This window comes from Vicugna pacos, chromosome 24 (genome assembly GCF_048564905.1).
Source record: "Vicugna pacos chromosome 24, VicPac4, whole genome shotgun sequence".
In the NCBI taxonomy this organism is placed as follows: Eukaryota; Metazoa; Chordata; class Mammalia; order Artiodactyla; family Camelidae; genus Vicugna; species Vicugna pacos.
In genome coordinates, this window is record NC_133010.1 from 12,782,564 (window position 1) to 12,804,811 (window position 22,248).

The following is a 22,248-nucleotide window of genomic DNA, read 5'->3' on the forward strand; positions in this document are numbered from 1 at the left end:
ATAAGAGATTCTTTTTTTCCCCTTTCACTAGTGTTTTCAGTGCAAGGTAATTCATGAGACCTGTTCATGATATGTATATACATATGTACGTATGTGTGCATTTCTCCACTCATCTATATTTTTAATGACTTGCTTTGATGATGGAACAGTTTCCCAGCAGAAGATTTGGATTCTATCCCTTGAAAAAGGAAAGGAAGAATCAAAAGAGGTAAAGATGATCAAATCTAAGATGGTGACTGCTACTAAAAGGAGTGCTTTGCATGGGTAGTTGAGACAGGGGGTCTGGTATAGGTAATACGCCAAAACCACCAGAATAATTCTTCACTATACTGCCTAGGTTGGAGATGTGGGTACCATGCCTTTAGCAGACTGCAAGTCTGTGACTTTTCACTATCATGATTGATTCTAAGACAGTAGATTCAGCTTTAGTCAATGCTGTTTTATAGGCATTATCAAAATGTGCTAAGACAGTGTTATGAACCAGATGACATCATTCCTGTCTTAGAAAATAGCAAATTAATTTCCCCTTAATAGTGCAGAAATTAATATTTATTGCTTATTAAATTACATGAATTTCAAAGGTTATATCTTTATTGAACATTTCTCTTCATGTTCACTTTTGATTTATACTTATATAAGTCAGTTTTTCTCACAAAAATATATAATGAAAATGAGTGCAATGTTAATGGCAGTAGAAAATAAAGACCAAATGGTTAACATGGTTGCTAAAATTAAGCTTTGTCTGGCAAACAAGATAAAAGGGAAGACTCAGATATCTATATAAATCTCATAATTTATACATGGTTTACACTGATTTCTTAAGTTAAGAAATTACCTGTTTGATCTCTCCTAATACTCAACCTCCTCAACATCTCTTTCTCTCGTCCTCACATACCCGTACACCAATTTCTTACACAGAATTTTGTATGGCTCCACTGAGTGATATGATGGACAATATCATCTAGAATTAATGTAGTGGTATATTTCATGTCTTTTTAATGAGTGCCCTTTGATTAAAGTTAAGAGTAATGTAACAGTGACAACAATCCCATTAAATGAGAAGCTAATATTGTTCAAATAGGTTATTTGATATTGGTTGCATCTGATTCAGGAAAATAACTGAAAGCAAATAGAAAAGGCATATAACTTTACATCTTTAAAACAGAAGATATTCTGTATATAGTGCCCATTTCAGGCAAGCTTTTGATAAAACTGCCCAAAGGAAATTTGAGGTTGTGTACTCTGATGAAGTATTGGATTGTAGATATTTTATAATGCACATGGATTTAAAGCAGACCCATATGCTTTACAAAAAGCAGATGAGATGGATGTAAGCTTATAATGAGAACTCAGAAGCACTTGTCTGGATAAATGACCACAACTTACAGTGGGTGGCAACAGAGATATCTGTAAGAACATTTAGTATTTAGGATAATTTAAAATTCACTTTAGAAAACATAAATGGTAATCTTTAGTACATGAATAGGTATAAGATTTCTCTGAATTCTACACCATTGATGATAGAGCAAAATGATTCTGATCTTGAAATATTTTAAATCATATATCATTATAGAAAAACATCAGTGATGCTCTTTTGGAACTTCTTATTTTCTCATTGTACAGCAGTATGAATTACTTAGAACATAAAAATGAGTTAAGTTGCTATAAGAAGTAATTTGATGTAAGCAAATTGAATTTTGGAGAATGTCTGCCAAAGACAATAATTTTTAGAGAAATTGATATCATGCCACTCTTTCAGATATAATTAGATATCAATTCCATTTGTCTACTGAAGACCCTTCTGGTCCATCTTAATAAAATAGTATTATCAATAAATAGGAGTATTCAGCCAATTCTCTACGGCAGGTGTGGTGTGCATTTAGTTAATCTAAAAGCGACTTTAAATCATTCTGGTGTAAGTAAGAAAAAAAGGGGCCCAGAACACACTTGTTAAATTTAATTCTTGAAATGGTCTAGTACTGTCAGGAGGTATATTAAAATAGTTGTATACACAAGTCTTAAGGACTAACTGAGTAGGAGATTATTTGGAAGAGAAAGCCAAGAAGACAGGTGGGTGGTTGACATGTTTTCATGTAGCCAGGATGTTTAGATTTAACCACACATCTTTCCAGTAGCTTTACTATTTTCATTCTTCCTAAAGCACATAGTTCAGAATAGCTCTGCAAATGGTAAACTTTGTTTTTGTTCTTGCAAAATATGGGTTTCTTTTGTTGTTGTTGTTCTCATTCTTGAATGATAGTTTTGCTGGGAATGTATTTTTGTTTGATCATTATTTTCTCTGTGTATGGTAAATATTTCATTCTATTCTTTAACTGTTGCTATAGGAAAATCAGCTATTTCTGTTTGTTCTATTTTTGTAGAAAATTGGTTTTTCTATTTGCTAATAACATGACCTTAGCTACTGTATTCTTTTTTTTACGACAATAGGTCTAGTGTTAATTTAATTTTGCAGTGTCTGATGTCTGGCCTATTTGAGTTTCAGTTACAATTCTGCCCTGGGTTTCCCAAGATCTTTCTGTACCTTTATTTATTTAAAAATCTTACTTTTGTTTATTTGAAGTGAGTTAATAGGTGTACTAGTTTTCTATTGCTACATAACAAATTACCACTAACATAGCAGCTTAAAACAACATCCATTTATTAGTTCATAGTTCTGTATGTCAGAAGTCCACATAAGGTTGACCAGGTTGTCTGCTCAGGGTTCATAGGCTGAAATCAAACTGTTGACAGGATATATTCTCATTTGGAACACAGTGTCCTCTTCTGAGATCATTCAGATTGTTGGTAGAATTCAGTTCCCTGAGGTTATAAGACTGAGGTCCCCATTTCCTTGATGGTTGTCAGCCGGAGTCATTCTCAACTCTTAGAGGCAGCTTGCATTTTTTGCTACACGACTTCTCAATTTTCAAAGCTAACAATGAAGAATATCCCTGTGTCAGATGCTCCTCTAATGCTTCAAATCTCTGACTCCAGGAAGAGGCAAGTCCCTTTTAATGGTTCATCCAATTAAGCCCAACTCACACTGGATAATCTCCTTTTTAAAGATAATTGTATCATATAACAAGCTAATCACCAGAATAAAATCCATCCTATTCAAAGTCTGGAGGATTTTGCAAGGCATGTATACCAAGGGGCTAGGGTCTTTGGGTTCACCTTAGAATTCTGCCTACCACAATAGGTGCATGCATAACAATTATTAATGAGTTTTAGTTAATTAAGAGAAAAATTTGAAAAATGAAGTTTCTAGGGAGAAAAAAATCTAGGTATTGTTTTAATATATTCACTTAGATGATCTGAACACTCATGAATATATATTTAAGGGATGCAAACGATGCATTTGGTTTAAATTTAACATTGTATTGCTAACATGTCAAATTTAAATAATTAATGGAGGGAGATGGGAAATGAGAGTGCATTCTGGAATCTATTTTTTAATTACAAAAAGAGCTCTGCTTCTGCATATATGAATTTAAGATTAAGACTCCAGGTTGCCTGTTATCGCTTCCTCTTTTACGTTTTTGGCTGGAATGATCTTATTCCAGGTAAGGCCTTACAGATTTCCCTCCATTAAAAAGGATTACTAATTGAATTGCCTCTTAAGGTAATAGATTTTGCTTCCTTAATCTTGGCAGGCCTTTGCCTGTATCCAGTGGTGCCTGAAAATATGATATGTCTGCATAAGAATACTAATCTTTGTCTTGATCCTATGTTTTTAACCATTTTCAGTTTATTGTTTACGGTTTGGTTTCATCCAAGAAGAGGGTGAGCATGTAATGCACAAGCCTCTTTTTTTGAAGATGCTTCTATTTCAGGTCATAATATACATTCACTGAGGTGGTAATAAAATTGAGGTATGTATCTTGTGGCACCTAATATGTCGTGAAATGAATCACGCTTCAAAAATTTGTTTTTATTAGAAATAGATCCTTAGACAGCTTGAATTCATCACTTTCCCCACCTTAACCTCCAGACACAAAGGGAAGAAGTTTGCCTATCCACCCCCACACGTTGTTCAGGTTTCTCAATACCAAAGTCACCTTAGAACCAACAACCAAACCAAACGGAGCTCATCACCTCAAGTCCTTGTACCAACCGATGCTGGTGGGCTTCCTCTTTTGAAGGCAGGATATCAGAGACTTCCCTCCTGTGGAAGTCCTGCGGGCTTCGCATTTAGTAAGTCTGATCCTACCTAATTCTAATCATAATTTCTGTAGGAAAGGGCGTTGACTTATCCCCACCCCCCCACCCCCACTTTAGTAAAGAGGAAAAGAAGTTCGGCAGGGTTAAATTGGTTAGAAAAGAAAGAAAAAAGAGCTGGGAGGTGGCGGCTCAGAGAAGGCCTAGCGCGCAGAGCCCCAGCAGAGCTGGTCGGCAGCAGAAATGCGGGGCAGGCACACGATGGGCCAGAGAGACCCCAGGAGCGCGAGCCCGGAGTCTGGGAGCCGCCGCCGAGGCTGCCTGGACAGCCGGTAACCGACCCGGAGGGCCTCGGCCGCTGGCGCCGCAGAGCAGGAGAGGTGGGCAGGGGCGGCGCCTGGAGACGCGTGGCGTGGGTGAGTCAGGGATGTCCCACCCAGGGTGCGGCCGCCTGCACAGCTTCGCGGGTGCATCCTGACTCGAGCATCCTGGGCCGTCTCTGCCTGCTTTAATATCCCATTTGGTCAATCCCTTAGTTATCAGTCCCTTCCTGGGGGCGGAGGCGAAGCTGTCACCTGGCGAGTATGAGAAAAATCCCCAGGGCCTGGGGAAGGGATGGAAAGTCCACTAGCCGCCCAGCTGTACTTCACATTGTCTGGAACTGCATCCCTAGGGTCTTAGTCTCTTAAGAAGTAATTATTTCTACGTTTCATTTAGCTTATAAGGCCTCCTTGTGGGGGCTCGTGTATCATTATTTTGAATTGTTATTTATACTTCTCCTTTTGATATTTAATATTTTAAATGTCTGCCCCAAATCTGCACATCTTCTTAGATGAGAAATGGGATTTTGTATTTCTGTATTTGCTCTGTAAGACCCCAAATGAGATGATGCACAACATAGCCCTTCCGCAGATGTGGAAAATGAGGCTCAGAGCTGCTGTATGGCTTGACCAAGGTCAAGAATTACAGCTTCAGACCCAGAAGACTAAGGGTCTCCTGGTTCCTAATTCAAAGCATTTTCTATTATTTCTTTCTTGACATTCATTGGCTGCCTAATAAATATTTGTGAATTGACTTGGTAGCTTCCCAGGCCCACTTACTATTGCACATCTGTCTGGGCATCTGACTCAAATGTAGCATTCTTGAGATTTCCCCCACCAACACCCACCACCAAATAATTGTTTCTTGGTCCTACTGTGGCAAGAGCAAACTTACCAAAGTTAAGAACTCGGAGACAAATGGATGGCTAATTGCCAGACACATTCAACAGTCTGAAGGATTTTGAGCTGTTAGTTTATGTTTGAGTTATTATCTAGACATTTATATGTGAGACTGGTGCATTTTTATCTGGAATATATAATACAATTTTATTGTTAAAATTGCTTTTCATTGTTATATTCTAAAGACTTTATTATTAACCACATCTGACTAGTTTTCAGAACTATTACAAACATAAGTTTGAACTTAATCCACCCCTTCACCCTGAGTGAAGTCCCATCATGGTGGTAACTGCCAGAGTTCTTGTTCATAACCCTGCCTTCTCTCCTCTGCTCTAGTCCCAGACCCCACATCATCTCAGACTCAACTAACCTGTAACTTCATCCTCAGAGTTGATCCTTCCCCCTAGCAGAGAATGGTATCTGTATGCCCTCTTCTTTCTTTTCCTTTATGAATATGAACTTCATTCTCACACTGGCTTATTCCACCAGCCTAGAACCATGACTTCCAAGAGCTCTGGAAAGCTCACAAATTGGTAATTTGTGACCTCTAGACTAAAAAATTCTCAATCTAGTACCTAATAAGAGAATCTAGAAATACCCCAGTACAAATATCCTTGACCCCAGTTAGTTCACCTGCCTGTCCCGAGAGCATTCATGTTGGAGATGGGGCTACCAAGATTGACAGCAATTTACCAAGCCGTCTGGATGGATGGGAAAACAGTATCTCAAAAGAAAGGAGCCCCTTTCTTTTAAAGGAAGAAGAGTTTCTGAGAAAAAATAAACAATATCTGCCTACCCAGAGTATATCTAAATATATGAAACTGAAAGTTAATGAGAATATTGACTAGAGAATTGCTAAGATGCTAGGCACTGGTTCCAGACAAAACAGAAAAGATAGGACATATGACAAGAAAGGAAAAGCAGAGAGATTAAGCAGCTGGAATACTCGAAGCAGTTGAAGAATCTGTGTTGTGGTAATGATGTAGGGAGAGAACCGGATTGATCATAAGCATTTGTATTATGTACCTGGTGGAAAAGTAGTATCTCCACAAGCACTTGGTTGCCTGGGTGAGCCTTTATGATCACGATGTCTGTTTTTTGCACAAAAATAACACTAATAAAATATATATGGCATTTTAAAATTAGCATTGAACTAAAGTTAACCTCAGTTATAACGCTGTGGAAAAAAGACCACCCAAATGAAAAAACAGAGGCTATTTATTCAGAGCTTCCTATAGCAAGGGAGTCAGCCACCATCACTTGCTTAGGGCAGAAACTCAAAGCCAGACAGGGGAATGGGAAAGTTTTATAGTGGAAAAAAGAAAGGCTTCAGGTACGCTCTGACTGGACTTTGTTGATATGGGGAAACTGGAGGTGAGCTAATTAGAATTGGGGCATCCTATGGGACTGGTTTGAGGAGCTCTGGCTTTCTATGGTTGGTCCCGAGTTAGAAGTACAGTCAAGTATTAGGGAAGCTGGAAGTCACTGACAAAGTCCTGACTGTTCCAGGCTGATTACTGCAGAGGCTGTGGTTTGGCTTCCTAGACTGTTTGGTGCAGAGGTTGTGGGTTGAGATTCTGTTTTTATATATGATCTGATCACTGTCCATTTATATGTGACATTTATATATTCAGTCCCTCGATGCTCATAAAAATCCAGCTAGGTAAATTTAACTTTACTCTCCTATTAGAAAAAACAGATATGGAGAGATCTGGAAAGGTTAAGTATTATATTCATGAATATATAATTTGTTAATGAACTCTCATTCACTGAATTTATATCATTACCATTTATTACGCACTTATATGCCAGTCAATAGACTAAACAGTTTGCATATATATGTTATATTAATCCTCACAGTAACACTATGAAACATTACCATTTTCCCCATTTTCTAGTGAAGGAGACTGATGCTGAAATACATTAAGTATTCTTCTTAAGGTCATACAGCTACTAAGGAGTCCATCTGGAATTTAATCCCATATCTAACTGATTTAAAGGCTATGTTCTTTGGCATTTTACTAAACTGTCTGATAATCTCCTACTTTCATCACTATATCATTCTATTTCACCTTAGTTTGTTATCTATGAATATCATCATCTGGCCTTCTTCTCTAGGTACTTACAGGATGTTTGCGTGAACAGTGGTAATTAAAAGTCTTTTCTGGGGGGCTGAAAGGATTCAACCCATCCTTAGGATGCTGGAAAAACTTTGGCTTTAACCACCAACCAGCGAAATGGATGAAATGCTTGGGCATGTGAAATTACATAACGAAGGTGGAGGGGTGAAGAAATAGCTGAAAATAAAGTGAAAGAATACAACCAACAGAGTATGAGTACCCAACATGGATTGCTTCTCTTAATGAATTTGCATGGAAAATCAGTTATTCAGGTATTTTTGTACTCTGTTAGAGTAAAATGTTTCATGAACAAACTGGATAATAATTTTTCTTTCTTTTAAATTTGTTTTGTGGAAATGAGACTATATTTCTTTTTTCTTTTTTTTTTCCTTCAGGAAAAAACTAGCCTCAGGAATTGTAATGGTTGAATCTCAACATTACAGTCGTGACAAATTCTTTGAGAGACTGAAAAAGCTGAGCATTTTTGCTAGTAAAATTATGTTAGCCAGTGTTAATGATGTGTTAATCACCTTTGGTATTCCACTGCTTTATGGAACTCACTCAGTTTATGCTCTCAGAACAACTTTATTACAGGCAAAGGATATAGCACAAAACAACAGAAGATACTCATAGCCAAGGGTCCAGAGCTCTCAGGCACAGATTTCTTTATTCTCCCACCTCTGGGTCACACAGGTGCTCTTGGTCTGTACAGGTCTATAACCACTACATGTGTGCATCTCAAGCTGGAAATTCAAATCTGCTCAAGATGGAGAGAGCTCTTATAATGAACTCCTCGTATAGATATATTCTAGCTATGTTGCCAGCCTTTACTTTGAAAGCCCCCTCCTCCAGGCTCTACTGAAATTAGACACAATTTTAAATCCAATTATTATTACTAAACAAACAGTGCTGGAAAGCTAATATATCCTTTTCTAAAACAATTCTCAGGCCCATGGTTTCAAAACATCATTTATCTTTAATTAGTGCATTCCATAGCATTGACCAAGGTTCAGTGCTCCATAATGATAATACCCAAACTCCAGCTCCAGTCTCAAACTTTCTCATGGATTTTTGACACACACATAATATAACCACTAAAAAGCAAAAAGCACCCATATATAAAATTAAAAGTCATCTCTCCTTCAAACCCTATGTGAGGTTCTTCCTCACATAGACCCCATTTAAGATAATGGTGGTGACATCTATTCATTCCCTCATGCCAGAAACTTGAGAGTTCTTTTAGACTCCACCTTCTCTGTTAATTACCACACCCAAGTTCTCACCAGATCATGCCCTATATGCGTCTTAAATACCTTTCGGTTCTTTCTTCTCCTCTCCATTTCTACTTCCTTGGGTTTAATTTAAAAAATATTTATCTTAACTACTTCAGTAATTATTTTTTTCTCTTCCTTCTCCCACATCTAGATTTTGAAGTAGCAAATTTGAGTGGACTTGTTAAAATTACACTTGTGGTGATGATGGGAACCATTCTGGATCCCACTGGTTACCTGTCCTGAAGGTGATGATCAGTGTTTGGTGATTTGTTTGACCTATTTGGTTTTCATTATGTCTCCTCTCTTTTCTACCCTGTACTTTATATCTGCTTAATATCTCAATTGCTTTCAAATTTATTAATTTCCTCACATTCTACGATCTGATATCAAAGATGACCCAGTATCATCATCCCTCTGGCTCTAGACAATTCCATCAAACTGGGTCGTTCATGTGACTGGCTGTTTGTGGTGTGATAGCAAATTTTCAATCAGCGTGACAGCATTTATAGCCAAGCTAATTTGGATTAGTTAGCAAATAATATGCCATGAGATCAAGTATAAAATGGTATCACTAGGACCCAAATATGTAGTATATAATGTATTTCTTTACTCACTAATTTGAACATTTCCACAGAAAACTGCAATAAGAAGCTCTTGGCATAATTCTTTGTAATAAATTCCAAATGCTGCTTATTACTTTTGAGATTCGTATTCTCCAGATGGCTACACATTTGTGCTATATTTTTTTTTTGTTATTTCTCTAAGCACAGATTTCTTACTAGGTGCTATTATTTATTTATTTTTATTTATATCTTTGCCTTGTCTTGCAGCAAACAAAAACTGTTTCTCTTAACTGATAGTTAAAGAATAATAAGAAATTAGTGGAGGGCTTAATTTTCCAGTGTGACCTAACATTTCTCAAGAGCTATACCAGTGAATGAACTTTGATTTCTATATTGAATATTAATACTTAAGATCATCTAGTAGTGAAAATTATATAATTCCTGGAAAATATACTAAGTATTGCTTGTATTGAGATTTTTATTAAATCATAGAAATTTTAAAAATCCAAACATTTATATTTTAAAATCTTTCAAAAACAGAATGATTAATGAAAGCATGACTTACTTTTTCCCTCCCTGTGGCATAATGATAACCTTATGGTGACGTCCACTTTGATTTTCTTTTTTAAAAATAAAGGAAGTATACCTTTCCATACAAAGAAATCACTCCTGTTGATTAATTGGCCACTTATGGAGTGGGAAGCTGTTAAGGTGCATTATTGTTTAGGATGAAACATGTAATAGGAAACCTCAGTATTTTATTAACTTTTTTCAACTAACAGCTTAAAGCTATAGTTAGAGGGAAATAAAGCTTCATTGTCAAACTTCACCCTATTCTTCTTTACTTCCTTATTAGCTTTAGTCTCACATTTTCCTTCCCTTTGGATGACTTACTGGGCTCTGAAAAAGAACGTAAGAAGAGGAATACCGAGTGAACAGTGGGTGATGGGGTGAGTGAAAGCAGTACATTACCTGTTTTCAATTTAGTGTTTGAAGACCTCGAGATGGAAAAAAAAAAATGACCTTTTGCCAAGGTCATATTCAAGGGAGAGTTAGTCTTTCCATTTTTATTAAATTTTAATTTGGTAGCTCCTATGAAGTAGAATTCTTTCTTATTTAGCAACATATGGTTTATATTAATTCAGTAGCTTGCATTTTGGGGAAGATCATTTAGGGAATCTGGATGAATAAAAATTAGATATACTCTGGAGGCTCCATTGCAAGGTATGGATATCCTTAGGCAAAAACGGAAAAAGCAGCACTAGGTAACAATTCTCAGTAGAATTTTGTAAGTATCCCTCATCAGAAAACTAAGGATTCCTCTCAGACTTTCCAATCTTTAAACCCTACAAGGTGTATTAAAATGACAGGCAGAATGAAGAGTGTTTCATTAGAAGAATAAACAGATTCTGGTGAGTATTTTTAAAATTTTTATATAATGTTAACAAACAGTAAGTAGTTTCTTCATTATTCAAACATAACCTCAGAATAATTGATAATATTAGAATCTTTCTTATAAAGGCAATAAATAAACCTCTTGGAAGGTCATATTATATTTATCTTAATTCCATATTAATCAACGTAACTGAGTTGTCAACATTTAGTTCCTTAATAGATACTAAATTGGAAAATTTTCAAGAGAGCTGTTTCTTGATACCTTAAAAGAAAAGTAATTAAATCAATGGGCAAAGGCATATAATTTTCTAAAATTTTGTCTATGGTTTCTCTTACTAAATGATCATAAGTGAATATAGATAGAAACAACATGGAGGTAACTCTCTCTCCATCGCTGGTTCTGTCGTTCTTTAGGTAAGTTACCAGAAATGTTTTTCAGAAAAGATTTGTTTCTTTGTTGCTGAGGGGCCTAGGGTATGTAAAATTAGAAGAGCCCTTACTGCTATGTACATACACCTAGAGGTTTTGTATTGTTTGTGTGTGGATGTGTGTGTGTGTCCATGTGTATGGGGAGAGGACGTGAAGGATTTATACTAACATTTGGGCTAAATAAATTATATTACTGACATCATCCTTAAGTGAAAGTTATAATTCCCTTAGAAAAATTCTGTTAAAAGATGGTCAGATTCTACTAGTAATATACTTTTATTAATGTAGAAAGCATGGATCTTAGTCTACAAACTGAGTTGTGTAAAGAATACCACACTTAAAATTTCCTCTAAATCATAAACTACATTCCAACTTGAAGGCCCCATTCCATCAGTTAGTTCAGCAGGAAATTTACCATCATTCAGTCTTGGTATCACCTCTGTCTTGCTCCACACCCAAACCAAACCATTTCTGCCAAGTATCTGGGGTCTTTGGAAGCACTGGAGCATCTGGAAATGTGATAACTGTCTCACCCAGCAATCTCCTTCCATGTGTCACCTGGTCCAACAGGAGTCCCAGCCTTTTCATGGGCCTCACTGATTACTTAGGTCTGCTGGGTTGATGTCCCCTAGGAACATGGGAGCTGAGAGCAACCGGAAGTCCTCACGCCTGTGATGCAGCCTCTCTGACTGCAACCAACAGTCAGCCCCATGACCCCCAGGTCTGGTTGCTTCCTTGGATGCAGCCACAGCCTTCTTGGACTCGCAGAACTCCTCCATCACCAAGTCCTGGGGAATACTTCTATGCACCTTACTGATCCTACCTTCCTTTCTAGGACACCCCATGAGCTAAAAGATCAAAGACACTTCAGGCTGCCTCTGCTTTTCCCTAGGACAAAAATCTTGGTAACAAAGAACTATGGAGTTTCGTTCTGAAATTAAAATGGGAAAGGGGGGTTGGGAGAATATATGGGAGAACAGACACAAATTAACATTTCAGTAGACTTATCTGATAGAATAATATTTTAACAAACATGGTGTTATTTGGGAGGAAGGTGGATGTCATTTGGTTACCTGGGAACTAATCATCCTTTATTATAAGAGTGGTTTCCAAAAAGGGTATTTTTATCACTCGTGTTAAGTTAAATTTGTAACCATTCCTGATAATTTGTATTATAATAGCTAAGTAATTATTTTGATATCTAGTAGAAAATAGATAATAAAATGTGAATTGGTGTAAGTTACTTAAATAACAGCATAGAGAGTATGTGAACTGTAACAACAAAAAAAAAGATGGTGGTATACAAATAACCAGATGTGAAATAATACAGTATGACCTTGTTTCTATGAAAAATCAATGTGCCTAAACTCAAAATCAAAGTTATGTTTAATAAATTGAGATTATTTTCAATTCAGATATTCCAAGGAAAATGTAAAAATGCTTTACTACACAGGAGGTGTTCTTAGCTTTCAACACAGAGAACTTTATAAAATATAAGTGGTCTGTTTTCCACATTCTACTACTATATTGTTAAAGGCATAATCACTTTTATTTCACTTAAGTAGACTTGATTCTTTTGGTTTTGAAGACAATGAATCATCATTTGAGCTATTTCCATTATTATTATTGCTTTTTTTTCATTTTTAAACAATTATGGTTTTAAACTGCAGATCTATACTTTTAATCAGCTAACTGCTTTAATAATGCAAACCTCTATTAGAACAGCTTAGACAATGCTATGTAAAAATTCCAAAACCATGCTGATTTAACAAAACAAAGGTCCCTTTTTTAATGATGTCACAGTGATGTAGACAAGGCGGTTTCCCTAGGGGGGTCTTCGTTAACGGATAGCCCAGGGACCCAGCTTCTATCACTGTAGCTCTAAGATACTGAACATGTGGCTTCCAAGGTAGCAGTGGAAAGGAAAAGAGGAGCAAATGGAATGTTTAAAAGGCCAAGGACTATTCTAATTTAGTTTTTTTATGTGCTCAGGAAGAGAAAATTATGCGATGAACACATAATATTGACTCTACCACAATCCTGAAACAGAATTCAGAATAGTTACGATATAAAAGAGTATTTATTCAAAAGTGCTTCATTGTGCATTTAATATACTATTTATTGCTGATGAACAGTTATATATTGATTTTAAAAAATGGTATTTAAGAATGAATAAAGTCCCACAACAGGCTTATTATGTTTAGGTTTAGAAGCTCTCAGAAGCCTATGTTTTATTCAAGCAAGGGTGTTCTGGCATATTTCAGTTTTGGAAAAACAGAGACTAATCTTTTTGGGAGATAATTCTTTGTAGATGCAAATCTATCTGAAGTGATTAAAGTAAATTCAGTTTATGAACCAATAGTTTTCTTATGGTAGCTGTGCCGTATCATGTCTCATAATTATCTATGCATGTTCCAAAAGTGTTGAAAAACAAAAAGGTTACATTTCAGCTGGGAAAGAAAATAATTTTACAAGAAGGTGCTTATCTTTTTACACAGAATGACTGGAAAACCCAGCACATTAGAACCTATCTCTCAGTTAGGCAATCTCAATTCAAGCTTACTTTCGTTAACAAATAGTTACTTTGGTTCCAAGGGATGCAAATGTTCTACATCCTCTAGTTTGAATGACTAATGACGGTAAGTGATTCATAACATGGGTATCTAAATAATTTCTAGGTAACAGTGATTTTTCTTTTCATTTTCTAGCTCATTAAGTATGATTCCCCAAATTAAAAGAAGTCTTTTTTAAAAACTTCACAATTTTCTTTCTCAAAGAGAACTGTGTATTATTTATATTATATACTATTTTCTCTCCCCTATAGGATTTAGATAATCTGAGGTTTGTTATTGCCTTATGTGACATTCTTTTGCAGTCTGCATGTCTGCATTACCTTTTGCTATATGATAACTATTACTTTACTGTATAACTTCTGCAAAAACTGTTTTATTTCATTATTAATGACTGATGATCAAGCACTTTCCCTATATTAATTGATCTCTCTTCCCACGGTGTATATGAGCATGCGCCTAAGTGTATGTATAGGGACTGCGGGCTCCAGGTCCTTTGCTAATTTTTCTGTTTGTATATTTCAATTTTTTTTTTTTACCAATTTTTGTAACTGTATGTTAAGCCAGAAACTCTTTGATGCCCACATTTTAATAATCTCTTCCTGATTTGAGCAATTTATTTTTAATAGCTGGGTGGCAGTAAATTTTGTGCAGCCATATTTGTTGAACATTATGTGGTTTTGGTGTTATGTTCAGAGGCCTTTCTCATTGAGTTTTTATATAAACAGTTTCTCTAGCTGTTTTTTTGTTGTTTTTTTTTTACATTTAAGCTTTAAATCTATTTGATATTAAGACTAATTCTGTAGTTCCAGAGACTTTGTAATCATTTCTCCTGATTCTGGAAGTTCAAACCAGGTTTACATTTTATCAATGATTGGGAAATACTGTGAATTTTATTCTTATTTTAAAAACAATAGCACGTTAGAGGATCCTGAGAGCTCTTTCCCTACTTTTGCTTCACCCTAGGAACACTGGTCTCTCTTCAGCAGGAGTAGAGTGTGGTGATCGACTCCTGGGCTAAGTCTGGCTCTGCACTGCTAGCTACAAGACCCTGGTGAGTGCATGACCTCTGAGGGTCTCAGGGTCTCCTTCGCAAAACGGGGCCAGTAACAGTACCTACCTCATAGGTTGTTGTGAGAAGTAAATGCATATGCGGTATGTCTTAAATACAAGCTATTATTTTTTGTTTTTCTTGGGCCAAGACTCCTCTATTTCATGAGTTAATAATATCTCCAAATAAATTGAAACTTTCGAGGAACAGGGGTTATGCTCATACTTTTCTGGTATTCCCCAAAATGTCTATCAGAAGTAGGTAGAAGTGATCCATAAATAGTTATGGGCATTCTAAAAAGAGTAAAATCCAAAGGCACATTTCTTCAGGAACAAAAGCTATCTTATAGTAAAATGGCATAGTATTTTCTAATTAATAAAGTATTTCTTCCATAAGAATTTTAAAACTCAAATTTATAGGAATCATTTATTTTACATTTGAGACATAAAGTAGTTATTAAATACCAATACTTTAAATACTTTATATTTTATCAGGAAATATAAATATTTCTCAGTACAATCACTGTAAAATTATTTGATGTGACTCAGAGGTGAAATAATTTAATACATGATATTGACCTATGAAATAATTTAACATCATAAAATCTGGTTTGACTTGCTTGCTGTTCCTTATGTCTTAAGTAATTACCAAAAGGTGAAAGCTCATTTCTTAGATAAATTCAGAGCACACTGTGAGATACCTTTATGAATATATGTGTAGAAACCAACTTTTTCGGTTCTAATTTGATTTGTAGAAAAAGATGTTATTGAATTTTTCTGAAGATTTGCTTGGCTTTAGTAAAATCATGAGATGTAATACTTAATATATCTTAACTCTAATCTGTTGGCTGTAATACAGACATAAAGTCAATAGAATTTCATCAAAGAAAGAGAGAAGAGATTAGGAATCAGAGAAACAGAGTTTAAAGATTTATAAAAGAAACTATTATAGGTACGGACAGGAAAGATGTAGAAAAACTCCCATCTTTTTGCAATTTTCTTTACTATTTTGCAATGCCTTCAACACAGTCACAAAATAATATATTATTGTATAATGAAGAATAAAAAGATTAGGAAAACTATGCTCTTTGTGAAAGCAACACTCAAAGCTAATTTATTCTTATTTCTCTTACTATTATGGTATCATGAATTTTCTATAATAGGATTTTTAATATTCTGAAACTTCAGTTAAAAGGAAAGTTAGTATTTGATAAATGCATGTTCAGTATCACTGTCTGCTTTTAATGGCTGTGCTCTATTTGGCAAACATTTTTTTTCGTTGTTTCTTGAAATAACTTTGAAAATAGCTGTCAAGAATAGTTCATAATGACTCCATGATAAAAACTGAAATATTTTTCCCAGAATCTGTGATTGGAATATTGACCAATAGTTTATTATAAATATGAATCTTTTCTATGCTGCTACTTCCCTTTATGAACAAATGCTGTCTTTAAGCTCTTTATAAATATATGTAAATGACAACTCTTTTATTTTGCTTTTTAAGCAATAACTCAAAACTTGATTTTCTAGGTTACATTTTATTCAAAATTTTCCCACTGTTTACAATCCTCATCTTATTACAATCAGTTTTTTGAATAAATAAAAGAATATCCTTATCCTCTTGGATCTTGTCAGTTGGAACATACACATGGTGCACAATTATTTAAGATACTATATGATAAATACAGTATCATTTTAAAGTGATAAAAAGTACAGGGAGAAGGAGTAAGTAAATTTGTGCTGAGAAATAAAAGGAGGCATTATACTACACAGAGACTTAAGGAAAGGTAGAGTAAAAAGAGTGTGGTAGGGAATGGCAGCATGGAAGTGTCAGTAAGGCTCATTTTGATGACTGGTGTGGCTGGAATACAGAACGTGTGGTAACGAGGCAAGGAATACTTTTATTGTCTCGTGGACAGGTAACTTCTAGACTTTGTGTTAAAACCCTTTGGCATTACTAAAAATATAAGATAAATGATCAAATTGGTGAATACTTAGAGGGTATAGAATATGTCTTATTCTTTGTACCCTAAACAAGTAGAACAGTGACATAAACCAGATATAAGCAGAAAATTGAGAAATGAATGAATGAATGAATGAAATAAAATAAATCAAGCACTGTGAATGTTAAAATGAAGTGGCCCTTAGAAGGTAATTCAGTACAACTCTTAGACATTTTCCAAATCCTGCCTATACAATACTTAAATGATTTGGTAGCTTCTCCTTAGTCACTTTTAGTGAGCTAATGCGTTCTACCTCACAACATAGCTTTGTTCACTGTTCGAAAAATTGGAATCATCAGAAACATCTTTGCATGATTGACACGTATCCTTCCCTTCGGTGTAGAGCCACCACCTGGTAGTCTGCCTGCCATTTTTGGAATAGAGCCTTTAGAAGCATCTGCTTAGACTCCCCTATCTTCTCCCCAACCCATGACCCCCAAAATTACAGTGAGGGAAGTCATGCTAATAGACAGTAACCTTACCGCTGGCCATAACTGCGGCCAGGAATAGAAAGCAGACTCATGCTAGTACAGTAGTAGTATCTTGACTTCCTGGTGACAATTCATTGACTCAGATATAGGCACTTGGTCCAAATAAGGCTAATTAAAATCCTCCCAAAGATAAGCGGAATCAAATCTGAGAAAGAGTCTGCATCTCTTTGGTGGCTGAAGCCCTAAGATATAAAACTCAGGAGGTGTCAGCAGCCAAGATTTCTGAAACATAGAAAAAGTCAAGTTGTAGAGAGAAAACTATAACAAGTATGTAAAGAGTATCTGAGACTGGGGCAGAGAGAATGCTGATGGCATTTGAGTCCCTGTATTCCTGTTTCTCTTACAAGTGGACTGCTGACATTTCCCATTAACTAACCAGTATCTTTTTCATAAATACTCCTTTTAATGTTGTAGTTTTTCTTTGTATTTTTTTGTGTGTTTTTATGTTTTTGTTTATGCTTAAGCTGAGTTTCTGTCATCTGCAACTGAAGAAGAACCAATCTAATTGGGAATCTGGTTTAGTCATTTTAGATCATTGGTCTCAGTAGTAGTTGGTCATTCTTCTGCTCAGTCAAGTTCCAAATCTCTGATTACTGACCTTGGCTAGGATCTTGACTCTGATTCCTGCTTGCTGACTTGTTTGATGGTTTGCATTTGTATTCTGTGCTCTTTACTGGCTATGTTTTACCTGGCTTAGGGATTTAGAAGCTATATAAATAGAATAATTGGCATAATTTTTGTTTGAACTATAACTTTAAGCATAAAATCTCAGCTATACGGGGTGAAAGGTTGGGAAAATTTAAGTAATTATATTTTGAATAGTATTTTATGAAGTATTTCCCATTGTCAGACCTTTTTAAAAAAATCTTCTTTGTGAAAAGAATGTAGACTTCTAACTATTATTGGGCACACTTAGATTAGAATAAAATAAACCAGCTAGATAATAGATAAAGAAAGGGAGACTAAACAACTAAATATGGTGTTCATAATTACTGAAAAAATATGAGTATATTTGCACTGTTAACTAGAAAGAATTTGTGAGTGAATCATGGCTGCTGAAATGATTTAAGATAAAGTTGCTTAATATTTTTATGAGAATATGAAAGAACAGGAAAGTAGCACATTAATTTCACAGCCTTATCAAAGCCATTAAAATAATATGGATAAAAACATATAGCATCTTACACAGATAAAATCTATACAATTTATAGGTGTTAGAAGAGAAGATGGTACTTACTATCACTGACTTTATCTTTAATTTTTATGGGTGTTGGGTATGATTTGTCTAAATACTTAATTTTGATATTATTTGTGGATCTGGACAATGGGTAATCCAATCTGATTTATATGCCTATTTCCATTAAAAGTAAATGTAAGTTTTCAAATAAAAACACTGGAATAAACTGGAAGAAGATCTTTGTAATGCATATTAATAACAAAGGACTATATCTAGAACTGTTGAAGATTAAAAAGATAAATACAACTCAACCCTGTGTTTACACCCTAGAGATACTCTAGTATAATACATAAAGAAAAGTATGCAAGAATCTTATAGGAGACAGTTAAAATGGGGAAAATATTTGAAAAAAGCTGAAATGGTCATAAACAGAATGTTATACTGAAACAATGGAATTCTATACAGCAGTGAAAAAGAATGAATACAGCTATATGTAACAACAGATATATCTAAAAAATGTACTGAAAAAGTAAAAAAGAAGTTGTAGAATAATTTGTAGAGTACAATACTATTCATATAAAGTTATAAAACTCTAAACCAATATTATACAGTGCAGTACATTGTTTTGAGACACATATGTAATAAAAATAAAGTGAAACTATGAGGATTATATATTTGATGGTTGTAATTTCTGGTGAGGAAAGAAGGGAAATGTGACCACTAAGGAATATGTTGGAACTTGAATGTTACTGTTAACTACTTATTTCTTAGACTGCATTGTAGAATACAAGGTTGGTTTTTTTTTTATGTTGATATGTAATATTTCACAATAAGAATATTTAAAACAATTACAAATAAAATCATGAGAGGAAATAGGTAAAGTGAGAAGGTTTTCTGTCCAGAAATATAGTCAGCTCAGAAATTTTGTTTTAGCAGTGAGGAAGCAAATGAAATTTGAAGAACATAGTAAACTGCTGAGGTGTCAGCTTAAGAATGGTGAAACAAAAGGAATTCTATGTGTCAGATGCTATTCATGCATGGAAACAAGCAAAAATTCTAATAGAAAACTGAATAACAGAACCAATGCCAGAAAGCCTGAACAAATAAGAGGGGTAGCTGAGAGTCCCCAAACCAAATCTGTGGGATTATAAAGTGACCACAGATATTTCACTCTTTCATGCATTTTTTTCATCCATGCAGTCTTTCAGTTTCAACAAGATCTTACTGGACCCTTCCAATGTGCCAGACATTGTGATAGATCTGTGCTGTCCAATATAGTAGCCACTAGCCATATGTGATGGTTTAAAGGTAAATTAATTAAAATGAAAAACAATCAAAAATCTACTTAGTTACATTAGCTGCATTGCAAGTGATCAAAAGTGATTCTAAGTGATCATGTGGCTATGGGTAATGCTTACCATTTAAATAGCATAGATTCAGAATGCTTACCATTTAGATAGCACAGATTCAGAACGTTTTCATCAGTGGAGAAAGTTCTTTTTAGTGGTACTATTGTATATGCTAGGAGTACAGCAGTGAACAACACAGATTCTGAATTCTGAAGGGAAAAAGAGAAAATAAAGGAAAAGACTATAAAATGTAATATAATGTTAATAATGAGTCATTAGAAGAAAATAGAGTAAATGGATAGGGAGTGAAGCAGATGACCTGATGCAGTGGTTTTCATAAGGGATTATAACAACAGAAAGGAAGGCATTTACTGGGAGGAGGTTGAAAAGAAAGAAACATGTGCTTCACGAACACGAACAAACAACTGTTTTAAGAAAAGCTCAAAAGAGAGTTCTAGTAAGGTAAAAATTTTGAAGTTGTAGTTGGAAGTAATAAGTGAGGAGGGAGGATACTATGAGCTTCCCAGTGCACGTAGAGGGATAAGACTAACCAGCAGATACCCTACGTCGTCAGAACAGAAGGGGGCCATGAAGGGCAAAGACGTGTTTTGCTTGTGGATTTGGTGACAGTTAATAAGAATCTAAATCCAATTCCTTCTATTTCCTCTCTGAAGCAGGGGTTGATATTTTTCAAGAGGGAGAATTGGAAATAGAGAGTTTAAGAAAGTTTAAGGTTTTAAACAATTGACATCTAAACTTTTTTAGCTTAAAATTAACATTTCCCCTCACCTACGATTCCATTCTTGTGCCTCTCTATTCCTCCTCATAATCCTACTTCTAGAACGAAATGATTTACTCTTTTGTGAGTGGAACCCATTCCAGCTCTGATAACCTAGCCCAACTCAGTCATCATATCTCTTAATTCTCTCATCCCCTTTTCCAATGGGCCTATATTCTATCTGATAATGCAGCTCAGGTCCTATCTTCTCAGGAGTCTGGCAGTAGTGTGCTGAGAAATTTAACAACCACTTCCCAAGACAAACACAAAAACAGAAACCAGACCTGATTGTGGCATTTGCTGATTTTCATGGTGTAAATCACCATGGCTGATTTCAAGCTAGTACATGGCCTTAACTGCCTTGCAAAATTAATGAAAATTAACAATCAGCTTTCTGGCAAGACCTGTGAAGGTCCTGCGATTTTACCACACTGGCAAGTTAACAAGCGAGTCTGCCATGGTGAAAACAGCCTGCGGGATCCAGGCAGCAGGGATCAGAGCCTGGATGTTAGACTGCACTGGATGAATGTCAGCTGGAATGCTGCAGATCTTTTTGTTGTTTATGGTTCTAGAGTTAATTATTTACAGTTACTGTTTTGGGACCATTCTAAGCTCATTTCTGCTTTAGGACCTTTGCACCTCTTTCAGTTCTTCCTGGATAACTCTTCCCTAAGATCTTCTGGCGTTTCCTCTCAGTTCATTATAGTCTGCTGTCACTTTCTCAAAGAGGACTTTTCCTGGGAATATCCAGTTTAAAATGGACTCTCTCCCACCACCACATTATCTCCTCCAGTCATGGCTCTGTCAGTGTCCCACATGTTGTGATATGTTTATATTCACGGTCATTGCCTAGAATTTTTTCTAAGTTCCCTTGTGATATGTTTTTCCATAAAGTTTATTTATAGTTGATTCCTTCTTTTCCACAAGTATGAGGATTTTCTAGGTATTTTTTTTCATTTTCCTTTATGGCTTTATTTACTGTAAACTTTTTATTTTAAGAATAGTTAAAGAATTATAGATTCACAGGAAGTTGCAAAGAAATATACAGAAAGGTTTTGTGCCTGCTTCACCCACCATCCCTCAATGTTAGCACCGTAAGTTACTATAGTACAATATCAAACCACAAACCACAGACCTTATTTGGATTTCACCAGTAATACATGCACTTATTTGTGTGTGTATATATAGCTCTATAAAATTTTATTACATGTGTAGCTCTCGATCACCATGATCAAGATACTTAATTGTACATCATCACAACCCTCCCTGATGTTACCCTTTCCCCTCCCTGATGTTCCTCTAGACCTGGGGAACCAGTGATCTGTTTTCCATCTCTATAATTACATTATTTTGTGAATAAAATGGCATCGTGCAATGCATATCTCTTTGAGATTGACTTTTTTTCACTCAGCAAAATTAATTGGGGTTTCACCCAAGTTGTTGTGTGTATGGCGAGTCTGCTCCCTTTTATTGTGGGGTAGTATTCTATGTTCTAGATGTACCACAATTTGTTTCACTATTCACTATTAAAGGACATCTGGGTAGTGTTCAGGTTTGGGCTAGTACGAACAGAGCTCCTAAGAATATTCTTGCATAAGTTTCTGAGTGAAAGTAAGTTTTCATTTCTCTGGGATACATGTTCAAGAGTGCAACTGCTGGGTCATATCGACA

At 35.5% G+C, this 22,248-nt stretch overlaps 1 protein-coding gene across 1 annotated transcript in view; it reads left to right on the plus strand.

Annotated features, from left to right (window-relative positions):
* Positions 1-4,488: 4,488 nt before the first annotated feature.
* CCDC178 (coiled-coil domain containing 178) overlaps positions 4,489-22,248 on the plus strand; it is a 285,980-nt gene continuing 268,220 nt past the window's right edge. Inside the window, exons 1-4 of the mRNA XM_072949050.1 lie at positions 4,489-4,574; positions 8,924-9,017; positions 10,192-10,285; positions 14,696-14,783. The gene's annotated coding sequence lies outside the window, so the exon portion shown is untranslated. The remainder of the gene's footprint in view (positions 4,575-8,923; positions 9,018-10,191; positions 10,286-14,695; positions 14,784-22,248) is intronic.